Here is a 21,488-nt window from a genome sequence, read left to right as displayed (position 1 = left end):
TTTATGGAACGGTATCTGAGCTAATTTGATACCCTTGTTTTATGTATCACCCCACCTCACCTTTCCCGTTAAGCAGCCATAGTGTGTTTTCTGCATGTGTGACTCTGTTCTGTTTTGTAATTCAGTTCAAGTGTAACGGTTTTTACATTCCCTCTATCAGTGATACCTTATGAGAAGTGTCCTTTTCTGTGTGACTTATTTCACTTAGAATCGTCGTACCTAAATCCACTCATCATGCTGCTACTAACCTTATGACATTGATTTCATGGCTGAGTGATATTCCATTGTACATAAGGACCACAACTTCTTTATCCATTTTTCTCTTTCCTTGGATATTTAAGGTGGAATGAAGTGGAGGTCCTTGTCAACAGAGCAGCCCTCAACTTTGGGGTGCTTGTGTCTTGCTGATTTTTCATTTTCCCAATTTATACCCCCATGAGTGGAAGTGCCCTATGCTCTCTAAGCTGTGTTTTTCAGATGTTTCAGGACACACCGTACACTTCTCCAGAGTGGCTGTTGGCAATTTACATCCCGCCCATCAGTGTAGCAAGGCTCTCATTTCTCCATGGCCTGTCCTGCATTTCTGGTTTTGACATATTTTTCAGCATGGCCCTTTTGACCGATGGGAAGTGAGACTTCTTTGTAGCGCTGATTTGCCTTTCCAGGTTGCTTGGTTGGCCAAAAAGGGCGTATGCGTTTTTTCCTGAATATATTCAGGCAAAAACGCATACGCCCTTTTTGGCCAAGGGCATCATTGTCAACATTTTGCCACTTTTCATGTGCTTTAAAGGCGATTCGAATCTACCTCCTGAAATCTGTTTCGTGCAATTCTGCCTTGATTTCAAATCCTCTTCTTTGCCTTCCCTCAATATATTTGTGGACGAGAGTTATCATTTATAACTCTGCAGGTTTGTGAATTGCAGTGCCCTGAACCTCCATTTTACAACTCGCTTTTTTGGGAGCTGGCCGCAAAAGCGCAGGATGGCTTCAGGCCCTGTTCTGGTTCCGGGGGGCAGGCTGAGCCTGTGGTTAATTCTTCTTCCTGATGGGAAAATAGAGTGACCTGTGCCTGTCCCGACACCAAGAGCTAGTCTCTCGTTGGTTCCCCGTCTTCCCGTTCATCCTCAGGACAAATTGCAACCTGTACGGAACAGGAGGTTAACGGTGCTGATGCTCCAAGTAGGGAGATTGCTAGTAACGTGGCTGGAATGGCGAACCCGGGCACAAGGAGATGAGAAATGAGGTGCGTTTTAGAAACCTTTCCCCATCACACGGTGTACCATCTTCTGGGTTTCTCATGCATGTTTTCGATGTAGGAAGATGCCCTTGAACCTGGTGATTTGGGACCAATGCGATGGGTACCACGCAGTATTACTTTAAAGGGTCTGCGTTTGCTCACCCAACCTCACCAAACCTCTCAGCCCCAAGAGTGTCCACCCTTATGTCTCATCCAGCTGTGGGTCTAGATATGGTCAATCCAGGTTGCATCACAGCCCCTGAACTCATTGTGTAAGAATTTCTATCTCTTTCACTGTCGTTGTTTCATGGGTTTTTCAAAGTAATTTATTTTCATAATGGGGTTTAGCTGCTTTTCACGGCTGTGTTTATGCCGCTTTACACCCACTTGACACACTAACAGAGAGATATCAATACATAGGTTTTACGATTATTACTAGTCAGATATATTCTTGTGCGGTGAATAGGGCGTGTTGAGTCCAGTTCTCTGAGCAAGGAGTAGGTCTTGTCTACTACATATTGGGTTTATGGAACGGTATCTGAGCTAATTTGATACCCTTGTTTTATGTATCACCCCACCTCACCTTTCCCGTTAAGCAGCCATAGTCTGTTTTCTGCATGTGTGACTCTGTTCTGTTTTGTAATTCAGTTCAAGTGTAACGGTTTTTACATTCCCTCTAAAAGTGATACCTTATGAGAAGTGTCCTTTTCTGTGTGACTTATTTCACTTAGAATCGTCGTACCTAAATCCACTCATCATGCTGCTACTAACCTTATGACATTGATTTCATGGCTGAGTGATATTCCATTGTACATAAGGACCACAACTTCTTTATCCATTGTTCTCTTTCCTGGGATATTTAAGGTGGAATGAAGTGGCGGTCCTTGTCAACAGAGCAGCCCTAAACTTTGGGGTGCTTGTGTCTTGCTGATTTTTCATTTTCCCAATTTATACCCCCATGAGTGGAAGTGCCCTATGCTCTCTAAGCTGTGTTTTTTGGATGTTTCAGGACTCACCGTACACTTCTCCAGAGTGGCTGTTGGCAATTTACATCCCGCCCATCAGTGTAGCAAGGCTCCCATTTCTCCATGGCCTGTCCTGCATTTCTGGTTTTGACACTTTTTTCAGCATGGCCCTTTTGACCGATGGGAAGCGAGACTTCTCTGTAGCGCTGATTTGCCTTTCCAGGTTGCTTGGTTGGCCAAAAAGGGCGTATGCGTTTTTTCCTGAATATATTCAGGAAAAAACGCATACGCCCTTTTTGGCCAAGGGCATCATTGTCAACGTTTTGCCGCTTTTCATGTGCTTTAAAGGCGATTCGAATCTACCTCCTGAAATCAGTTTCGTGCAATTCTGCCTTGATTTCAAATCCTCTTCTTTGCCTTCCCTCAATATATTTGTGGACGAGAGTTATCATTTATAACTCTGCAGGTTTGTGAATTGCAGTGCCCTGAACCTCCATTTTACAACTCGCTTTTTTGGGAGCTGGCCGCAAAAGCGCAGGATGGCTTCAGGCCCTGTTCTGGTTCCGGGGGGCAGGCTGAGCCTGTGGTTAATTCTTCTTCCTGATGGGAAAATAGAGTGACCTGTGCCTGTCCCGACACCAAGAGCTAGTCTCTCGTTGGTTCCCCGTCTTCCCGTTCATCCTCAGGACAAATTGCAACCTGTACGGAACAGGAGGTTAAAGGTGCTGATGTTCCAAGTAGGGAGATTGCTAGTAACGCGGCTGGAATGGCGAACCCGGGCACAAGGAGATGAGAAATGAGGTGCGTTTTAGAAACCTTTCCCCATCACACGGTGTACCATCTTCTGGGTTTCTCATGCATGTTTTCGATGTAGGAAGATGCCCTTGAACCTGGAGATTTGGGACCCATGCGATGGGTACCACGCAGTATTACTTTAAAGGGTCTGCGTTTGCTCACCCAACCTCACCAAACCTCTCAGCCCCAAGAGTGTCCACCCTTATGTCTCATCCAGCTGTGGGTCTAGATATGGTCAATCCAGGTTGCATCACAGCCCCTGAACGAATTGTGTAAGAATTTCTATCTCTTTCACTGTCGTTGTTTCATGGGTTTTTCAAAGTAATTTATTTTCATAATGGGGTTTAGCTGCTTTTCACGGCTGTGTTTATGCCGCTTTACACCCACTTGACACACTAACAGAGAGATATCAATACATAGGTTTTAAGATTATTACTAGTCAGATATATTCTTGTGCGGTGAATAGGGCGTGTTGAGTCCAGTTCTCTGAGCAAGGAGTAGGTCTTGTCTACTACATATTGGGTTTATGGAACGGTATCTGAGCTAATTTGATACCCTTGTTTTATGTATCACCCCACCTCACCTTTCCCGTTAAGCAGCCATAGTCTGTTTTCTGCATGTGTGACTCTGTTCTGTTTTGTAATTCAGTTCAAGTGTAACGGTTTTTACATTCCCTCTAAAAGTGATACCTTATGAGAAGTGTCCTTTTCTGTGTGACTTATTTCACTTAGAATCGTCGTACCTAAATCCACTCATCATGCTGCTACTAACCTTATGACATTGATTTCATGGCTGAGTGATATTCCATTGTACATAAGGACCACAACTTCTTTATCCATTTTTCTCTTTCCTTGGATATTTAAGGTGGAATGAAGTGGAGGTCCTTGTCAACAGAGCAGCCCTCAACTTTGGGGTGCTTGTGTCTTGCTGATTTTTCATTTTCCCAATTTATACCCCCATGAGTGGAAGTGCCCTATGCTCTCTAAGCTGTGTTTTTCAGATGTTTCAGGACACACCGTACACTTCTCCAGAGTGGCTGTTGGCAAGTTACATCCCGCCCATCAGTGTAGCAAGGCTCTCATTTCTCCATGGCCTGTCCTGCATTTCTGGTTTTGACACTTTTTTCAGCATGGCCCTTTTGACCGATGGGAAGCGAGACTTCTTTGTAGCGCTGATTTGCCTTTCCAGGTTGCTTGGTTGGCCAAAAAGGGCGTATGCGTTTTTTCCTGAATATATTCAGGAAGAAACGCATACGCCCTTTTTGGCCAAAGGCATCATTGTCAACATTTTGCCGCTTTTCATGTGCTTTAAAGGCGATTCGTATCTACCTCCTGAAATCTGTTTCCTGCAATTCTGCCTTGATTTCAAATCCTCTTCTTTGCCTTCCCTCAATATATTTGTGGACGAGAGTTATCATTTATAACTCTGCAGGTTTGTGAATTGCAGTGCCCTGAACCTCCATTTTACAACTCGCTTTTTTGGGAGCTGGCCGCAAAAGCGCAGGATGGCTTCAGGCCCTGTTCTGGTTCCGGGGGGCAGGCTGAGCCTGTGGTTAATTCTTCTTCCTGATGGGAAAATAGAGTGACCTGTGCCTGTCCCGACACCAAGAGCTAGTCTCTCGTTGGTTCCCCGTCTTCCCGTTCATCCTCAGGACAAATTGCAACCTGTACGGAACAGGAGGTTAAAGGTGCTGATGCTCCAAGTAGGGAGATTGCTAGTAACGCGGCTGGAATGGCGAACCCGGGCACAAGGAGATGAGAAATGAGGTGCGTTTTAGAAACCTTTCCCCATCACACGGTGTACCATCTTCTGGGTTTCTCATGCATGTTTTCGATGTAGGAAGATGCCCTTGAACCTGGAGATTTGGGACCCATGCGATGGGTACCACGCAGTATTACTTTAAAGGGTCTGCGTTTGCTCACCCAACCTCACCAAACCTCTCAGCCCCAAGAGTGTCCACCCTTATGTCTCATCCAGCTGTGGGTCTAGATATGGTCAATCCAGGTTGCATCACAGCCCCTGAACGAATTGTGTAAGAATTTCTATCTCTTTCACTGTCGTTGTTTCATGGGTTTTTCAAAGTAATTTATTTTCATAATGGGGTTTAGCTGCTTTTCACGGCTGTGTTTATGCCGCTTTACACCCACTTGACACACTAACAGAGAGATATCAATACATAGGTTTTAAGATTATTACTAGTCAGATATATTCTTGTGCGGTGAATAGGGCGTGTTGAGTCCAGTTCTCTGAGCAAGGAGTAGGTCTTGTCTACTACATATTGGGTTTATGGAACGGTATCTGAGCTAATTTGATACCCTTGTTTTATGTATCACCCCACCTCACCTTTCCCGTTAAGCAGCCATTGTCTGTTTTCTGCATGTGTGACTCTGTTCTGTTTTGTAATTCAGTTCAAGTGTAACGGTTTTTACATTCCCTCTAAAAGTGATACCTTATGAGAAGTGTCCTTTTCTGTGTGACTTATTTCACTTAGAATCGTCGTACCTAAATCCACTCATCATGCTGCTACTAACCTTATGACATTGATTTCATGGCTGAGTGATATTCCATTGTACATAAGGACCACAACTTCTTTATCCATTTTTCTCTTTCCTTGGATATTTAAGGTGGAATGAAGTGGAGGTCCTTGTCAACAGAGCAGCCCTCAACTTTGGGGTGCTTGTGTCTTGCTGATTTTTCATTTTCCCAATTTATACCCCCATGAGTGGAAGTGCCCTATGCTCTCTAAGCTGTGTTTTTCAGATGTTTCAGGACACACCGTACACTTCTCCAGAGTGGCTGTTGGCAATTTACATCCCGCCCATCAGTGTAGCAAGGCTCTCATTTCTCCATGGCCTGTCCTGCATTTCTGGTTTTGACATATTTTTCAGCATGGCCCTTTTGACCGATGGGAAGTGAGACTTCTTTGTAGCGCTGATTTGCCTTTCCAGGTTGCTTGGTTGGCCAAAAAGGGCGTATGCGTTTTTTCCTGAATATATTCAGGCAAAAACGCATACGCCCTTTTTGGCCAAGGGCATCATTGTCAACATTTTGCCACTTTTCATGTGCTTTAAAGGCGATTCGAATCTACCTCCTGAAATCTGTTTCCTGCAATTCTGCCTTGATTTCAAATCCTCTTCTTTGCCTTCCCTCAATATATTTGTGGACGAGAGTTATCATTTATAACTCTGCAGGTTTGTGAATTGCAGTGCCCTGAACCTCCACTTTACAACTCGCTTTTTTGGGAGCTGGCCGCAAAAGCGCAGGATGGCTTCAGGCCCTGTTCTGGTTCCGGGGGGCAGGCTGAGCCTGTGGTTAATTCTTCTTCCTGATGGGAAAATAGAGTGACCTGTGCCTGTCCCGACACCAAGAGCTAGTCTCTCGTTGGTTCCCCGTCTTCCCGTTCATCCTCAGGGCAAATTGCAACCTGTACGGAACAGGAGGTGAACGGTGCTGATGCTCCAAGTAGGGAGATTGCTAGTAACGTGGCTGGAATGGCGAACCCGGGCACAAGGAGATGAGAAATGAGGTGCGTTTTAGAAACCTTTCCCCATCACACGGTGTACCATCTTCTGGGTTTCTCATGCATGTTTTCGATGTAGGAAGATGCCCTTGAACCTGGTGATTTGGGACCCATGCGATGGGTACCACGCAGTATTACTTTAAAGGGTCTGCGTTTGCTCACCCAACCTCACCAAACCTCTCAGCCCCAAGAGTGTCCACCCTTATGTCTCATCCAGCTGTGGGTCTAGATATGGTCAATCCAGGTTGCATCACAGCCCCTGAACTCATTGTGTAAGAATTTCTATCTCTTTCACTGTCGTTGTTTCATGGGTTTTTCAAAGTAATTTATTTTCATAATGGGGTTTAGCTGCTTCTCACGGCTGTGTTTATGCCGCTTTACACCCACTTGACACACTAACAGAGAGATATCAATACATAGGTTTTACGATTATTACTAGTCAGATATATTCTTGTGCGGTGAATAGGGCGTGTTGAGTCCAGTTCTCTGAGCAAGGAGTAGGTCTTGTCTACTACATATTGGGTTTATGGAACGGTATCTGAGCTAATTTGATACCCTTGTTTTATGTATCACCCCACCTCACCTTTCCCGTTAAGCAGCCATAGTCTGTTTTCTGCATGTGTGACTCTGTTCTGTTTTGTAATTCAGTTCAAGTGTAACGGTTTTTACATTCCCTCTAAAAGTGATACCTTATGAGAAGTGTCCTTTTCTGTGTGACTTATTTCACTTAGAATCGTCGTACCTAAATCCACTCATCATGCTGCTACTAACCTTATGACATTGATTTCATGGCTGAGTGATATTCCATTGTACATAAGGACCACAACTTCTTTATCCATTGTTCTCTTTCCTGGGATATTTAAGGTGGAATGAAGTGGCGGTCCTTGTCAACAGAGCAGCCCTAAACTTTGGGGTGCTTGTGTCTTGCTGATTTTTCATTTTCCCAATTTATACCCCCATGAGTGGAAGTGCCCTATGCTCTCTAAGCTGTGTTTTTTGGATGTTTCAGGACTCACCGTACACTTCTCCAGAGTGGCTGTTGGCAATTTACATCCCGCCCATCAGTGTAGCAAGGCTCCCATTTCTCCATGGCCTGTCCTGCATTTCTGGTTTTGACACTTTTTTCAGCATGGCCCTTTTGACCGATGGGAAGCGAGACTTCTTTGTAGCGCTGATTTGCCTTTCCAGGTTGCTTGGTTGGCCAAAAAGGGCGTATGCGTTTTTTCCTGAATATATTCAGGAAGAAACGCATACGCCCTTTTTGGCCAAAGGCATCATTGTCAACATTTTGCCGCTTTTCATGTGCTTTAAAGGCGATTCGTATCTACCTCCTGAAATCTGTTTCCTGCAATTCTGCCTTGATTTCAAATCCTCTTCTTTGCCTTCCCTCAATATATTTGTGGACGAGAGTTATCATTTATAACTCTGCAGGTTTGTGAATTGCAGTGCCCTGAACCTCCATTTTACAACTCGCTTTTTTGGGAGCTGGCCGCAAAAGCGCAGGATGGCTTCAGGCCCTGTTCTGGTTCCGGGGGGCAGGCTGAGCCTGTGGTTAATTCTTCTTCCTGATGGGAAAATAGAGTGACCTGTGCCTGTCCCGACACCAAGAGCTAGTCTCTCGTTGGTTCCCCGTCTTCCCGTTCATCCTCAGGACAAATTGCAACCTGTACGGAACAGGAGGTTAAAGGTGCTGATGCTCCAAGTAGGGAGATTGCTAGTAACGCGGCTGGAATGGCGAACCCGGGCACAAGGAGATGAGAAATGAGGTGCGTTTTAGAAACCTTTCCCCATCACACGGTGTACCATCTTCTGGGTTTCTCATGCATGTTTTCGATGTAGGAAGATGCCCTTGAACCTGGAGATTTGGGACCCATGCGATGGGTACCACGCAGTATTACTTTAAAGGGTCTGCGTTTGCTCACCCAACCTCACCAAACCTCTCAGCCCCAAGAGTGTCCACCCTTATGTCTCATCCAGCTGTGGGTCTAGATATGGTCAATCCAGGTTGCATCACAGCCCCTGAACGAATTGTGTAAGAATTTCTATCTCTTTCACTGTCGTTGTTTCATGGGTTTTTCAAAGTAATTTATTTTCATAATGGGGTTTAGCTGCTTTTCACGGCTGTGTTTATGCCGCTTTACACCCACTTGACACACTAACAGAGAGATATCAATACATAGGTTTTAAGATTATTACTAGTCAGATATATTCTTGTGCGGTGAATAGGGCGTGTTGAGTCCAGTTCTCTGAGCAAGGAGTAGGTCTTGTCTACTACATATTGGGTTTATGGAACGGTATCTGAGCTAATTTGATACCCTTGTTTTATGTATCACCCCACCTCACCTTTCCCGTTAAGCAGCCATAGTCTGTTTTCTGCATGTGTGACTCTGTTCTGTTTTGTAATTCAGTTCAAGTGTAACGGTTTTTACATTCCCTCTAAAAGTGATACCTTATGAGAAGTGTCCTTTTCTGTGTGACTTATTTCACTTAGAATCGTCGTACCTAAATCCACTCATCATGCTGCTACTAACCTTATGACATTGATTTCATGGCTGAGTGATATTCCATTGTACATAAGGACCACAACTTCTTTATCCATTTTTCTCTTTCCTTGGATATTTAAGGTGGAATGAAGTGGAGGTCCTTGTCAACAGAGCAGCCCTCAACTTTGGGGTGCTTGTGTCTTGCTGATTTTTCATTTTCCCAATTTATACCCCCATGAGTGGAAGTGCCCTATGCTCTCTAAGCTGTGTTTTTCAGATGTTTCAGGACACACCGTACACTTCTCCAGAGTGGCTGTTGGCAATTTACATCCCGCCCATCAGTGTAGCAAGGCTCTCATTTCTCCATGGCCTGTCCTGCATTTCTGGTTTTGACATATTTTTCAGCATGGCCCTTTTGACCGATGGGAAGTGAGACTTCTTTGTAGCGCTGATTTGCCTTTCCAGGTTGCTTGGTTGGCCAAAAAGGGCGTATGCGTTTTTTCCTGAATATATTCAGGAAAAAACGCATACGCCCTTTTTGGCCAAGGGCATCATTGTCAACATTTTGCCACTTTTCATGTGCTTTAAAGGCGATTCGAATCTACCTCCTGAAATCTGTTTCGTGCAATTCTGCCTTGATTTCAAATCCTCTTCTTTGCCTTCCCTCAATATATTTGTGGACGAGAGTTATCATTTATAACTCTGCAGGTTTGTGAATTGCAGTGCCCTGAACCTCCACTTTACAACTCGCTTTTTTGGGAGCTGGCCGCAAAAGCGCAGGATGGCTTCAGGCCCTGTTCTGGTTCCGGGGGGCAGGCTGAGCCTGTGGTTAATTCTTCTTCCTGATGGGAAAATAGAGTGACCTGTGCCTGTCCCGACACCAAGAGCTAGTCTCTCGTTGGTTCCCCGTCTTCCCGTTCATCCTCAGGACAAATTGCAACCTGTACGGAACAGGAGGTTAACGGTGCTGATGCTCCAAGTAGGGAGATTGCTAGTAACGTGGCTGGAATGGCGAACCCGGGCACAAGGAGATGAGAAATGAGGTGCGTTTTAGAAACCTTTCCCCATCACACGGTGTACCATCTTCTGGGTTTCTCATGCATGTTTTCGATGTAGGAAGATGCCCTTGAACCTGGTGATTTGGGACCCATGCGATGGGTACCACGCAGTATTACTTTAAAGGGTCTGCGTTTGCTCACCCAACCTCACCAAACCTCTCAGCCCCAAGAGTGTCCACCCTTATGTCTCATCCAGCTGTGGGTCTAGATATGGTCAATCCAGGTTGCATCACAGCCCCTGAACTCATTGTGTAAGAATTTCTATCTCTTTCACTGTCGTTGTTTCATGGGTTTTTCAAAGTAATTTATTTTCATAATGGGGTTTAGCTGCTTTTCACGGCTGTGTTTATGCCGCTTTACACCCACTTGACACACTAACAGAGAGATATCAATACATAGGTTTTACGATTATTACTAGTCAGATATATTCTTGTGCGGTGAATAGGGCGTGTTGAGTCCAGTTCTCTGAGCAAGGAGTAGGTCTTGTCTACTACATATTGGGTTTATGGAACGGTATCTGAGCTAATTTGATACCCTTGTTTTATGTATCACCCCACCTCACCTTTCCCGTTAAGCAGCCATAGTCTGTTTTCTGCATGTGTGACTCTGTTCTGTTTTGTAATTCAGTTCAAGTGTAACGGTTTTTACATTCCCTCTAAAAGTGATACCTTATGAGAAGTGTCCTTTTCTGTGTGACTTATTTCACTTAGAATCGTCGTACCTAAATCCACTCATCATGCTGCTACTAACCTTATGACATTGATTTCATGGCTGAGTGATATTCCATTGTACATAAGGACCACAACTTCTTTATCCATTGTTCTCTTTCCTGGGATATTTAAGGTGGAATGAAGTGGCGGTCCTTGTCAACAGAGCAGCCCTAAACTTTGGGGTGCTTGTGTCTTGCTGATTTTTCATTTTCCCAATTTATACCCCCATGAGTGGAAGTGCCCTATGCTCTCTAAGCTGTGTTTTTTGGATGTTTCAGGACTCACCGTACACTTCTCCAGAGTGGCTGTTGGCAATTTACATCCCGCCCATCAGTGTAGCAAGGCTCCCATTTCTCCATGGCCTGTCCTGCATTTCTGGTTTTGACACTTTTTTCAGCATGGCCCTTTTGACCGATGGGAAGCGAGACTTCTTTGTAGCGCTGATTTGCCTTTCCAGGTTGCTTGGTTGGCCAAAAAGGGCGTATGCGTTTTTTCCTGAATATATTCAGGAAGAAACGCATACGCCCTTTTTGGCCAAAGGCATCATTGTCAACATTTTGCCGCTTTTCATGTGCTTTAAAGGCGATTCGTATCTACCTCCTGAAATCTGTTTCCTGCAATTCTGCCTTGATTTCAAATCCTCTTCTTTGCCTTCCCTCAATATATTTGTGGACGAGAGTTATCATTTATAACTCTGCAGGTTTGTGAATTGCAGTGCCCTGAACCTCCATTTTACAACTCGCTTTTTTGGGAGCTGGCCGCAAAAGCGCAGGATGGCTTCAGGCCCTGTTCTGGTTCCGGGGGGCAGGCTGAGCCTGTGGTTAATTCTTCTTCCTGATGGGAAAATAGAGTGACCTGTGCCTGTCCCGACACCAAGAGCTAGTCTCTCGTTGGTTCCCCGTCTTCCCGTTCATCCTCAGGACAAATTGCAACCTGTACGGAACAGGAGGTTAAAGGTGCTGATGCTCCAAGTAGGGAGATTGCTAGTAACGCGGCTGGAATGGCGAACCCGGGCACAAGGAGATGAGAAATGAGGTGCGTTTTAGAAACCTTTCCCCATCACACGGTGTACCATCTTCTGGGTTTCTCATGCATGTTTTCGATGTAGGAAGATGCCCTTGAACCTGGAGATTTGGGACCCATGCGATGGGTACCACGCAGTATTACTTTAAAGGGTCTGCGTTTGCTCACCCAACCTCACCAAACCTCTCAGCCCCAAGAGTGTCCACCCTTATGTCTCATCCAGCTGTGGGTCTAGATATGGTCAATCCAGGTTGCATCACAGCCCCTGAACTCATTGTGTAAGAATTTCTATCTCTTTCACTGTCGTTGTTTCATGGGTTTTTCAAAGTAATTTATTTTCATAATGGGGTTTAGCTGCTTTTCACGGCTGTGTTTATGCCGCTTTACACCCACTTGACACACTAACAGAGAGATATCAATACATAGGTTTTACGATTATTACTAGTCAGATATATTCTTGTGCGGTGAATAGGGCGTGTTGAGTCCAGTTCTCTGAGCAAGGAGTAGGTCTTGTCTACTACATATTGGGTTTATGGAACGGTATCTGAGCTAATTTGATACCCTTGTTTTATGTATCACCCCACCTCACCTTTCCCGTTAAGCAGCCATAGTGTGTTTTCTGCATGTGTGACTCTGTTCTGTTTTGTAATTCAGTTCAAGTGTAACGGTTTTTACATTCCCTCTATCAGTGATACCTTATGAGAAGTGTCCTTTTCTGTGTGACTTATTTCACTTAGAATCGTCGTACCTAAATCCACTCATCATGCTGCTACTAACCTTATGACATTGATTTCATGGCTGAGTGATATTCCATTGTACATAAGGACCACAACTTCTTTATCCATTTTTCTCTTTCCTTGGATATTTAAGGTGGAATGAAGTGGAGGTCCTTGTCAACAGAGCAGCCCTCAACTTTGGGGTGCTTGTGTCTTGCTGATTTTTCATTTTCCCAATTTATACCCCCATGAGTGGAAGTGCCCTATGCTCTCTAAGCTGTGTTTTTCAGATGTTTCAGGACACACCGTACACTTCTCCAGAGTGGCTGTTGGCAATTTACATCCCGCCCATCAGTGTAGCAAGGCTCTCATTTCTCCATGGCCTGTCCTGCATTTCTGGTTTTGACATATTTTTCAGCATGGCCCTTTTGACCGATGGGAAGTGAGACTTCTTTGTAGCGCTGATTTGCCTTTCCAGGTTGCTTGGTTGGCCAAAAAGGGCGTATGCGTTTTTTCCTGAATATATTCAGGCAAAAACGCATACGCCCTTTTTGGCCAAGGGCATCATTGTCAACATTTTGCCACTTTTCATGTGCTTTAAAGGCGATTCGAATCTACCTCCTGAAATCTGTTTCGTGCAATTCTGCCTTGATTTCAAATCCTCTTCTTTGCCTTCCCTCAATATATTTGTGGACGAGAGTTATCATTTATAACTCTGCAGGTTTGTGAATTGCAGTGCCCTGAACCTCCATTTTACAACTCGCTTTTTTGGGAGCTGGCCGCAAAAGCGCAGGATGGCTTCAGGCCCTGTTCTGGTTCCGGGGGGCAGGCTGAGCCTGTGGTTAATTCTTCTTCCTGATGGGAAAATAGAGTGACCTGTGCCTGTCCCGACACCAAGAGCTAGTCTCTCGTTGGTTCCCCGTCTTCCCGTTCATCCTCAGGACAAATTGCAACCTGTACGGAACAGGAGGTTAACGGTGCTGATGCTCCAAGTAGGGAGATTGCTAGTAACGTGGCTGGAATGGCGAACCCGGGCACAAGGAGATGAGAAATGAGGTGCGTTTTAGAAACCTTTCCCCATCACACGGTGTACCATCTTCTGGGTTTCTCATGCATGTTTTCGATGTAGGAAGATGCCCTTGAACCTGGTGATTTGGGACCCATGCGATGGGTACCACGCAGTATTACTTTAAAGGGTCTGCGTTTGCTCACCCAACCTCACCAAACCTCTCAGCCCCAAGAGTGTCCACCCTTATGTCTCATCCAGCTGTGGGTCTAGATATGGTCAATCCAGGTTGCATCACAGCCCCTGAACTCATTGTGTAAGAATTTCTATCTCTTTCACTGTCGTTGTTTCATGGGTTTTTCAAAGTAATTTATTTTCATAATGGGGTTTAGCTGCTTTTCACGGCTGTGTTTATGCCGCTTTACACCCACTTGACACACTAACAGAGAGATATCAATACATAGGTTTTAAGATTATTACTAGTCAGATATATTCTTGTGCGGTGAATAGGGCGTGTTGAGTCCAGTTCTCTGAGCAAGGAGTAGGTCTTGTCTACTACATATTGGGTTTATGGAACGGTATCTGAGCTAATTTGATACCCTTGTTTTATGTATCACCCCACCTCACCTTTCCCGTTAAGCAGCCATAGTCTGTTTTCTGCATGTGTGACTCTGTTCTGTTTTGTAATTCAGTTCAAGTGTAACGGTTTTTACATTCCCTCTAAAAGTGATACCTTATGAGAAGTGTCCTTTTCTGTGTGACTTATTTCACTTAGAATCGTCGTACCTAAATCCACTCATCATGCTGCTACTAACCTTATGACATTGATTTCATGGCTGAGTGATATTCCATTGTACATAAGGACCACAACTTCTTTATCCATTGTTCTCTTTCCTGGGATATTTAAGGTGGAATGAAGTGGCGGTCCTTGTCAACAGAGCAGCCCTAAACTTTGGGGTGCTTGTGTCTTGCTGATTTTTCATTTTCCCAATTTATACCCCCATGAGTGGAAGTGCCCTATGCTCTCTAAGCTGTGTTTTTTGGATGTTTCAGGACTCACCGTACACTTCTCCAGAGTGGCTGTTGGCAATTTACATCCCGCCCATCAGTGTAGCAAGGCTCCCATTTCTCCATGGCCTGTCCTGCATTTCTGGTTTTGACACTTTTTTCAGCATGGCCCTTTTGACCGATGGGAAGCGAGACTTCTCTGTAGCGCTGATTTGCCTTTCCAGGTTGCTTGGTTGGCCAAAAAGGGCGTATGCGTTTTTTCCTGAATATATTCAGGAAAAAACGCATACGCCCTTTTTGGCCAAGGGCATCATTGTCAACGTTTTGCCGCTTTTCATGTGCTTTAAAGGCGATTCGAATCTACCTCCTGAAATCAGTTTCGTGCAATTCTGCCTTGATTTCAAATCCTCTTCTTTGCCTTCCCTCAATATATTTGTGGACGAGAGTTATCATTTATAACTCTGCAGGTTTGTGAATTGCAGTGCCCTGAACCTCCATTTTACAACTCGCTTTTTTGGGAGCTGGCCGCAAAAGCGCAGGATGGCTTCAGGCCCTGTTCTGGTTCCGGGGGGCAGGCTGAGCCTGTGGTTAATTCTTCTTCCTGATGGGAAAATAGAGTGACCTGTGCCTGTCCCGACACCAAGAGCTAGTCTCTCGTTGGTTCCCCGTCTTCCCGTTCATCCTCAGGACAAATTGCAACCTGTACGGAACAGGAGGTTAAAGGTGCTGATGTTCCAAGTAGGGAGATTGCTAGTAACGCGGCTGGAATGGCGAACCCGGGCACAAGGAGATGAGAAATGAGGTGCGTTTTAGAAACCTTTCCCCATCACACGGTGTACCATCTTCTGGGTTTCTCATGCATGTTTTCGATGTAGGAAGATGCCCTTGAACCTGGAGATTTGGGACCCATGCGATGGGTACCACGCAGTATTACTTTAAAGGGTCTGCGTTTGCTCACCCAACCTCACCAAACCTCTCAGCCCCAAGAGTGTCCACCCTTATGTCTCATCCAGCTGTGGGTCTAGATATGGTCAATCCAGGTTGCATCACAGCCCCTGAACGAATTGTGTAAGAATTTCTATCTCTTTCACTGTCGTTGTTTCATGGGTTTTTCAAAGTAATTTATTTTCATAATGGGGTTTAGCTGCTTTTCACGGCTGTGTTTATGCCGCTTTACACCCACTTGACACACTAACAGAGAGATATCAATACATAGGTTTTAAGATTATTACTAGTCAGATATATTCTTGTGCGGTGAATAGGGCGTGTTGAGTCCAGTTCTCTGAGCAAGGAGTAGGTCTTGTCTACTACATATTGGGTTTATGGAACGGTATCTGAGCTAATTTGATACCCTTGTTTTATGTATCACCCCACCTCACCTTTCCCGTTAAGCAGCCATAGTCTGTTTTCTGCATGTGTGACTCTGTTCTGTTTTGTAATTCAGTTCAAGTGTAACGGTTTTTACATTCCCTCTAAAAGTGATACCTTATGAGAAGTGTCCTTTTCTGTGTGACTTATTTCACTTAGAATCGTCGTACCTAAATCCACTCATCATGCTGCTACTAACCTTATGACATTGATTTCATGGCTGAGTGATATTCCATTGTACATAAGGACCACAACTTCTTTATCCATTTTTCTCTTTCCTTGGATATTTAAGGTGGAATGAAGTGGAGGTCCTTGTCAACAGAGCAGCCCTCAACTTTGGGGTGCTTGTGTCTTGCTGATTTTTCATTTTCCCAATTTATACCCCCATGAGTGGAAGTGCCCTATGCTCTCTAAGCTGTGTTTTTCAGATGTTTCAGGACACACCGTACACTTCTCCAGAGTGGCTGTTGGCAATTTACATCCCGCCCATCAGTGTAGCAAGGCTCTCATTTCTCCATGGCCTGTCCTGCATTTCTGGTTTTGACACTTTTTTCAGCATGGCCCTTTTGACCGATGGGAAGCGAGACTTCTTTGTAGCGCTGATTTGCCTTTCCAGGTTGCTTGGTTGGCCAAAAAGGGCGTATGCGTTTTTTCCTGAATATATTCAGGAAGAAACGCATACGCCCTTTTTGGCCAAAGGCATCATTGTCAACATTTTGCCGCTTTTCATGTGCTTTAAAGGCGATTCGTATCTACCTCCTGAAATCTGTTTCCTGCAATTCTGCCTTGATTTCAAATCCTCTTCTTTGCCTTCCCTCAATATATTTGTGGACGAGAGTTATCATTTATAACTCTGCAGGTTTGTGAATTGCAGTGCCCTGAACCTCCATTTTACAACTCGCTTTTTTGGGAGCTGGCCGCAAAAGCGCAGGATGGCTTCAGGCCCTGTTCTGGTTCCGGGGGGCAGGCTGAGCCTGTGGTTAATTCTTCTTCCTGATGGGAAAATAGAGTGACCTGTGCCTGTCCCGACACCAAGAGCTAGTCTCTCGTTGGTTCCCCGTCTTCCCGTTCATCCTCAGGACAAATTGCAACCTGTACGGAACAGGAGGTTAAAGGTGCTGATGCTCCAAGTAGGGAGATTGCTAGTAACGCGGCTGGAATGGCGAACCCGGGCACAAGGAGATGAGAAATGAGGTGCGTTTTAGAAACCTTTCCCCATCACACGGTGTACCATCTTCTGGGTTTCTCATGCATGTTTTCGATGTAGGAAGATGCCCTTGAACCTGGAGATTTGGGACCCATGCGATGGGTACCACGCAGTATTACTTTAAAGGGTCTGCGTTTGCTCACCCAACCTCACCAAACCTCTCAGCCCCAAGAGTGTCCACCCTTATGTCTCATCCAGCTGTGGGTCTAGATATGGTCAATCCAGGTTGCATCACAGCCCCTGAACGAATTGTGTAAGAATTTCTATCTCTTTCACTGTCGTTGTTTCATGGGTTTTTCAAAGTAATTTATTTTCATAATGGGGTTTAGCTGCTTTTCACGGCTGTGTTTATGCCGCTTTACACCCACTTGACACACTAACAGAGAGATATCAATACATAGGTTTTAAGATTATTACTAGTCAGATATATTCTTGTGCGGTGAATAGGGCGTGTTGAGTCCAGTTCTCTGAGCAAGGAGTAGGTCTTGTCTACTACATATTGGGTTTATGGAACGGTATCTGAGCTAATTTGATACCCTTGTTTTATGTATCACCCCACCTCACCTTTCCCGTTAAGCAGCCATAGTCTGTTTTCTGCATGTGTGACTCTGTTCTGTTTTGTAATTCAGTTCAAGTGTAACGGTTTTTACATTCCCTCTAAAAGTGATACCTTATGAGAAGTGTCCTTTTCTGTGTGACTTATTTCACTTAGAATCGTCGTACCTAAATCCACTCATCATGCTGCTACTAACCTTATGACATTGATTTCATGGCTGAGTGATATTCCATTGTACATAAGGACCACAACTTCTTTATCCATTGTTCTCTTTCCTGGGATATTTAAGGTGGAATGAAGTGGCGGTCCTTGTCAACAGAGCAGCCCTAAACTTTGGGGTGCTTGTGTCTTGCTGATTTTTCATTTTCCCAATTTATACCCCCATGAGTGGAAGTGCCCTATGCTCTCTAAGCTGTGTTTTTTGGATGTTTCAGGACTCACCGTACACTTCTCCAGAGTGGCTGTTGGCAATTTACATCCCGCCCATCAGTGTAGCAAGGCTCCCATTTCTCCATGGCCTGTCCTGCATTTCTGGTTTTGACACTTTTTTCAGCATGGCCCTTTTGACCGATGGGAAGCGAGACTTCTCTGTAGCGCTGATTTGCCTTTCCAGGTTGCTTGGTTGGCCAAAAAGGGCGTATGCGTTTTTTCCTGAATATATTCAGGAAAAAACGCATACGCCCTTTTTGGCCAAGGGCATCATTGTCAACGTTTTGCCGCTTTTCATGTGCTTTAAAGGCGATTCGAATCTACCTCCTGAAATCAGTTTCGTGCAATTCTGCCTTGATTTCAAATCCTCTTCTTTGCCTTCCCTCAATATATTTGTGGACGAGAGTTATCATTTATAACTCTGCAGGTTTGTGAATTGCAGTGCCCTGAACCTCCATTTTACAACTCGCTTTTTTGGGAGCTGGCCGCAAAAGCGCAGGATGGCTTCAGGCCCTGTTCTGGTTCCGGGGGGCAGGCTGAGCCTGTGGTTAATTCTTCTTCCTGATGGGAAAATAGAGTGACCTGTGCCTGTCCCGACACCAAGAGCTAGTCTCTCGTTGGTTCCCCGTCTTCCCGTTCATCCTCAGGACAAATTGCAACCTGTACGGAACAGGAGGTTAAAGGTGCTGATGTTCCAAGTAGGGAGATTGCTAGTAACGCGGCTGGAATGGCGAACCCGGGCACAAGGAGATGAGAAATGAGGTGCGTTTTAGAAACCTTTCCCCATCACACGGTGTACCATCTTCTGGGTTTCTCATGCATGTTTTCGATGTAGGAAGATGCCCTTGAACCTGGAGATTTGGGACCCATGCGATGGGTACCACGCAGTATTACTTTAAAGGGTCTGCGTTTGCTCACCCAACCTCACCAAACCTCTCAGCCCCAAGAGTGTCCACCCTTATGTCTCATCCAGCTGTGGGTCTAGATATGGTCAATCCAGGTTGCATCACAGCCCCTGAACGAATTGTGTAAGAATTTCTATCTCTTTCACTGTCGTTGTTTCATGGGTTTTTCAAAGTAATTTATTTTCATAATGGGGTTTAGCTGCTTTTCACGGCTGTGTTTATGCCGCTTTACACCCACTTGACACACTAACAGAGAGATATCAATACATAGGTTTTAAGATTATTACTAGTCAGATATATTCTTGTGCGGTGAATAGGGCGTGTTGAGTCCAGTTCTCTGAGCAAGGAGTAGGTCTTGTCTACTACATATTGGGTTTATGGAACGGTATCTGAGCTAATTTGATACCCTTGTTTTATGTATCACCCCACCTCACCTTTCCCGTTAAGCAGCCATAGTCTGTTTTCTGCATGTGTGACTCTGTTCTGTTTTGTAATTCAGTTCAAGTGTAACGGTTTTTACATTCCCTCTAAAAGTGATACCTTATGAGAAGTGTCCTTTTCTGTGTGACTTATTTCACTTAGAATCGTCGTACCTAAATCCACTCATCATGCTGCTACTAACCTTATGACATTGATTTCATGGCTGAGTGATATTCCATTGTACATAAGGACCACAACTTCTTTATCCATTTTTCTCTTTCCTTGGATATTTAAGGTGGAATGAAGTGGAGGTCCTTGTCAACAGAGCAGCCCTCAACTTTGGGGTGCTTGTGTCTTGCTGATTTTTCATTTTCCCAATTTATACCCCCATGAGTGGAAGTGCCCTATGCTCTCTAAGCTGTGTTTTTCAGATGTTTCAGGACACACCGTACACTTCTCCAGAGTGGCTGTTGGCAATTTACATCCCGCCCATCAGTGTAGCAAGGCTCTCATTTCTCCATGGCCTGTCCTGCATTTCTGGTTTTGACACTTTTTTCAGCATGGCCCTTTTGACCGATGGGAAGCGAGACTTCTTTGTAGCGCTGATTTGCCTTTCCAGGTTGCTTGGTTGGCCAAAAAGGGCGTATGCGTTTTTTCCTGAATATATTCAGGAAGAAACGCATACGCCCTTTTTGGCCAAAGGCATCATTGTCAACATTTTGCCGCTTTTCATGTGCTTTAAAGGCGATTCGTATCTACCTCCTGAAATCTGTTTCCTGCAATTCTGCCTTGATTTCAAATCCTCTTCTTTGCCTTCCCTCAATATATTTGTGGACGAGAGTTATCATTTATAACTCTGCAGGTTTGTGAATTGCAGTGCCCTGAACCTCCATTTTACAACTCGCTTTTTTGGGAGCTGGCCGCAAAAGCGCAGGATGGCTTCAGGCCCTGTTCTGGTTCCGGGGGGCAGGCTGAGCCTGTGGTTAATTCTTCTTCCTGATGGGAAAATAGAGTGACCTGTGCCTGTCCCGACACCAAGAGCTAGTCTCTCGTTGGTTCCCCGTCTTCCCGTTCATCCTCAGGACAAATTGCAACCTGTACGGAACAGGAGGTTAAAGGTGCTGATGCTCCAAGTAGGGAGATTGCTAGTAACGCGGCTGGAATGGCGAACCCGGGCACAAGGAGATGAGAAATGAGGTGCGTTTTAGAAACCTTTCCCCATCACACGGTGTACCATCTTCTGGGTTTCTCATGCATGTTTTCGATGTAGGAAGATGCCCTTGAACCTGGAGATTTGGGACCCATGCGATGGGTACCACGCAGTATTACTTTAAAGGGTCTGCGTTTGCTCACCCAACCTCACCAAACCTCTCAGCCCCAAGAGTGTCCACCCTTATGTCTCATCCAGCTGTGGGTCTAGATATGGTCAATCCAGGTTGCATCACAGCCCCTGAACGAATTGTGTAAGAATTTCTATCTCTTTCACTGTCGTTGTTTCATGGGTTTTTCAAAGTAATTTATTTTCATAATGGGGTTTAGCTGCTTTTCACGGCTGTGTTTATGCCGCTTTACACCCACTTGACACACTAACAGAGAGATATCAATACATAGGTTTTAAGATTATTACTAGTCAGATATATTCTTGTGCGGTGAATAGGGCGTGTTGAGTCCAGTTCTCTGAGCAAGGAGTAGGTCTTGTCTACTACATATTGGGTTTATGGAACGGTATCTGAGCTAATTTGATACCCTTGTTTTATGTATCACCCCACCTCACCTTTCCCGTTAAGCAGCCATTGTCTGTTTTCTGCATGTGTGACTCTGTTCTGTTTTGTAATTCAGTTCAAGTGTAACGGTTTTTACATTCCCTCTAAAAGTGATACCTTATGAGAAGTGTCCTTTTCTGTGTGACTTATTTCACTTAGAATCGTCGTACCTAAATCCACTCATCATGCTGCTACTAACCTTATGACATTGATTTCATGGCTGAGTGATATTCCATTGTACATAAGGACCACAACTTCTTTATCCATTTTTCTCTTTCCTTGGATATTTAAGGTGGAATGAAGTGGAGGTCCTTGTCAA

This window comes from Balaenoptera borealis (assembly GCF_965194805.1).
Source record: "Balaenoptera borealis genome assembly, chromosome: 12".
NCBI lineage: Eukaryota > Metazoa > Chordata > Mammalia > Artiodactyla > Balaenopteridae > Balaenoptera > Balaenoptera borealis.
Note: the sequence above shows the minus strand (reverse complement) of the source record.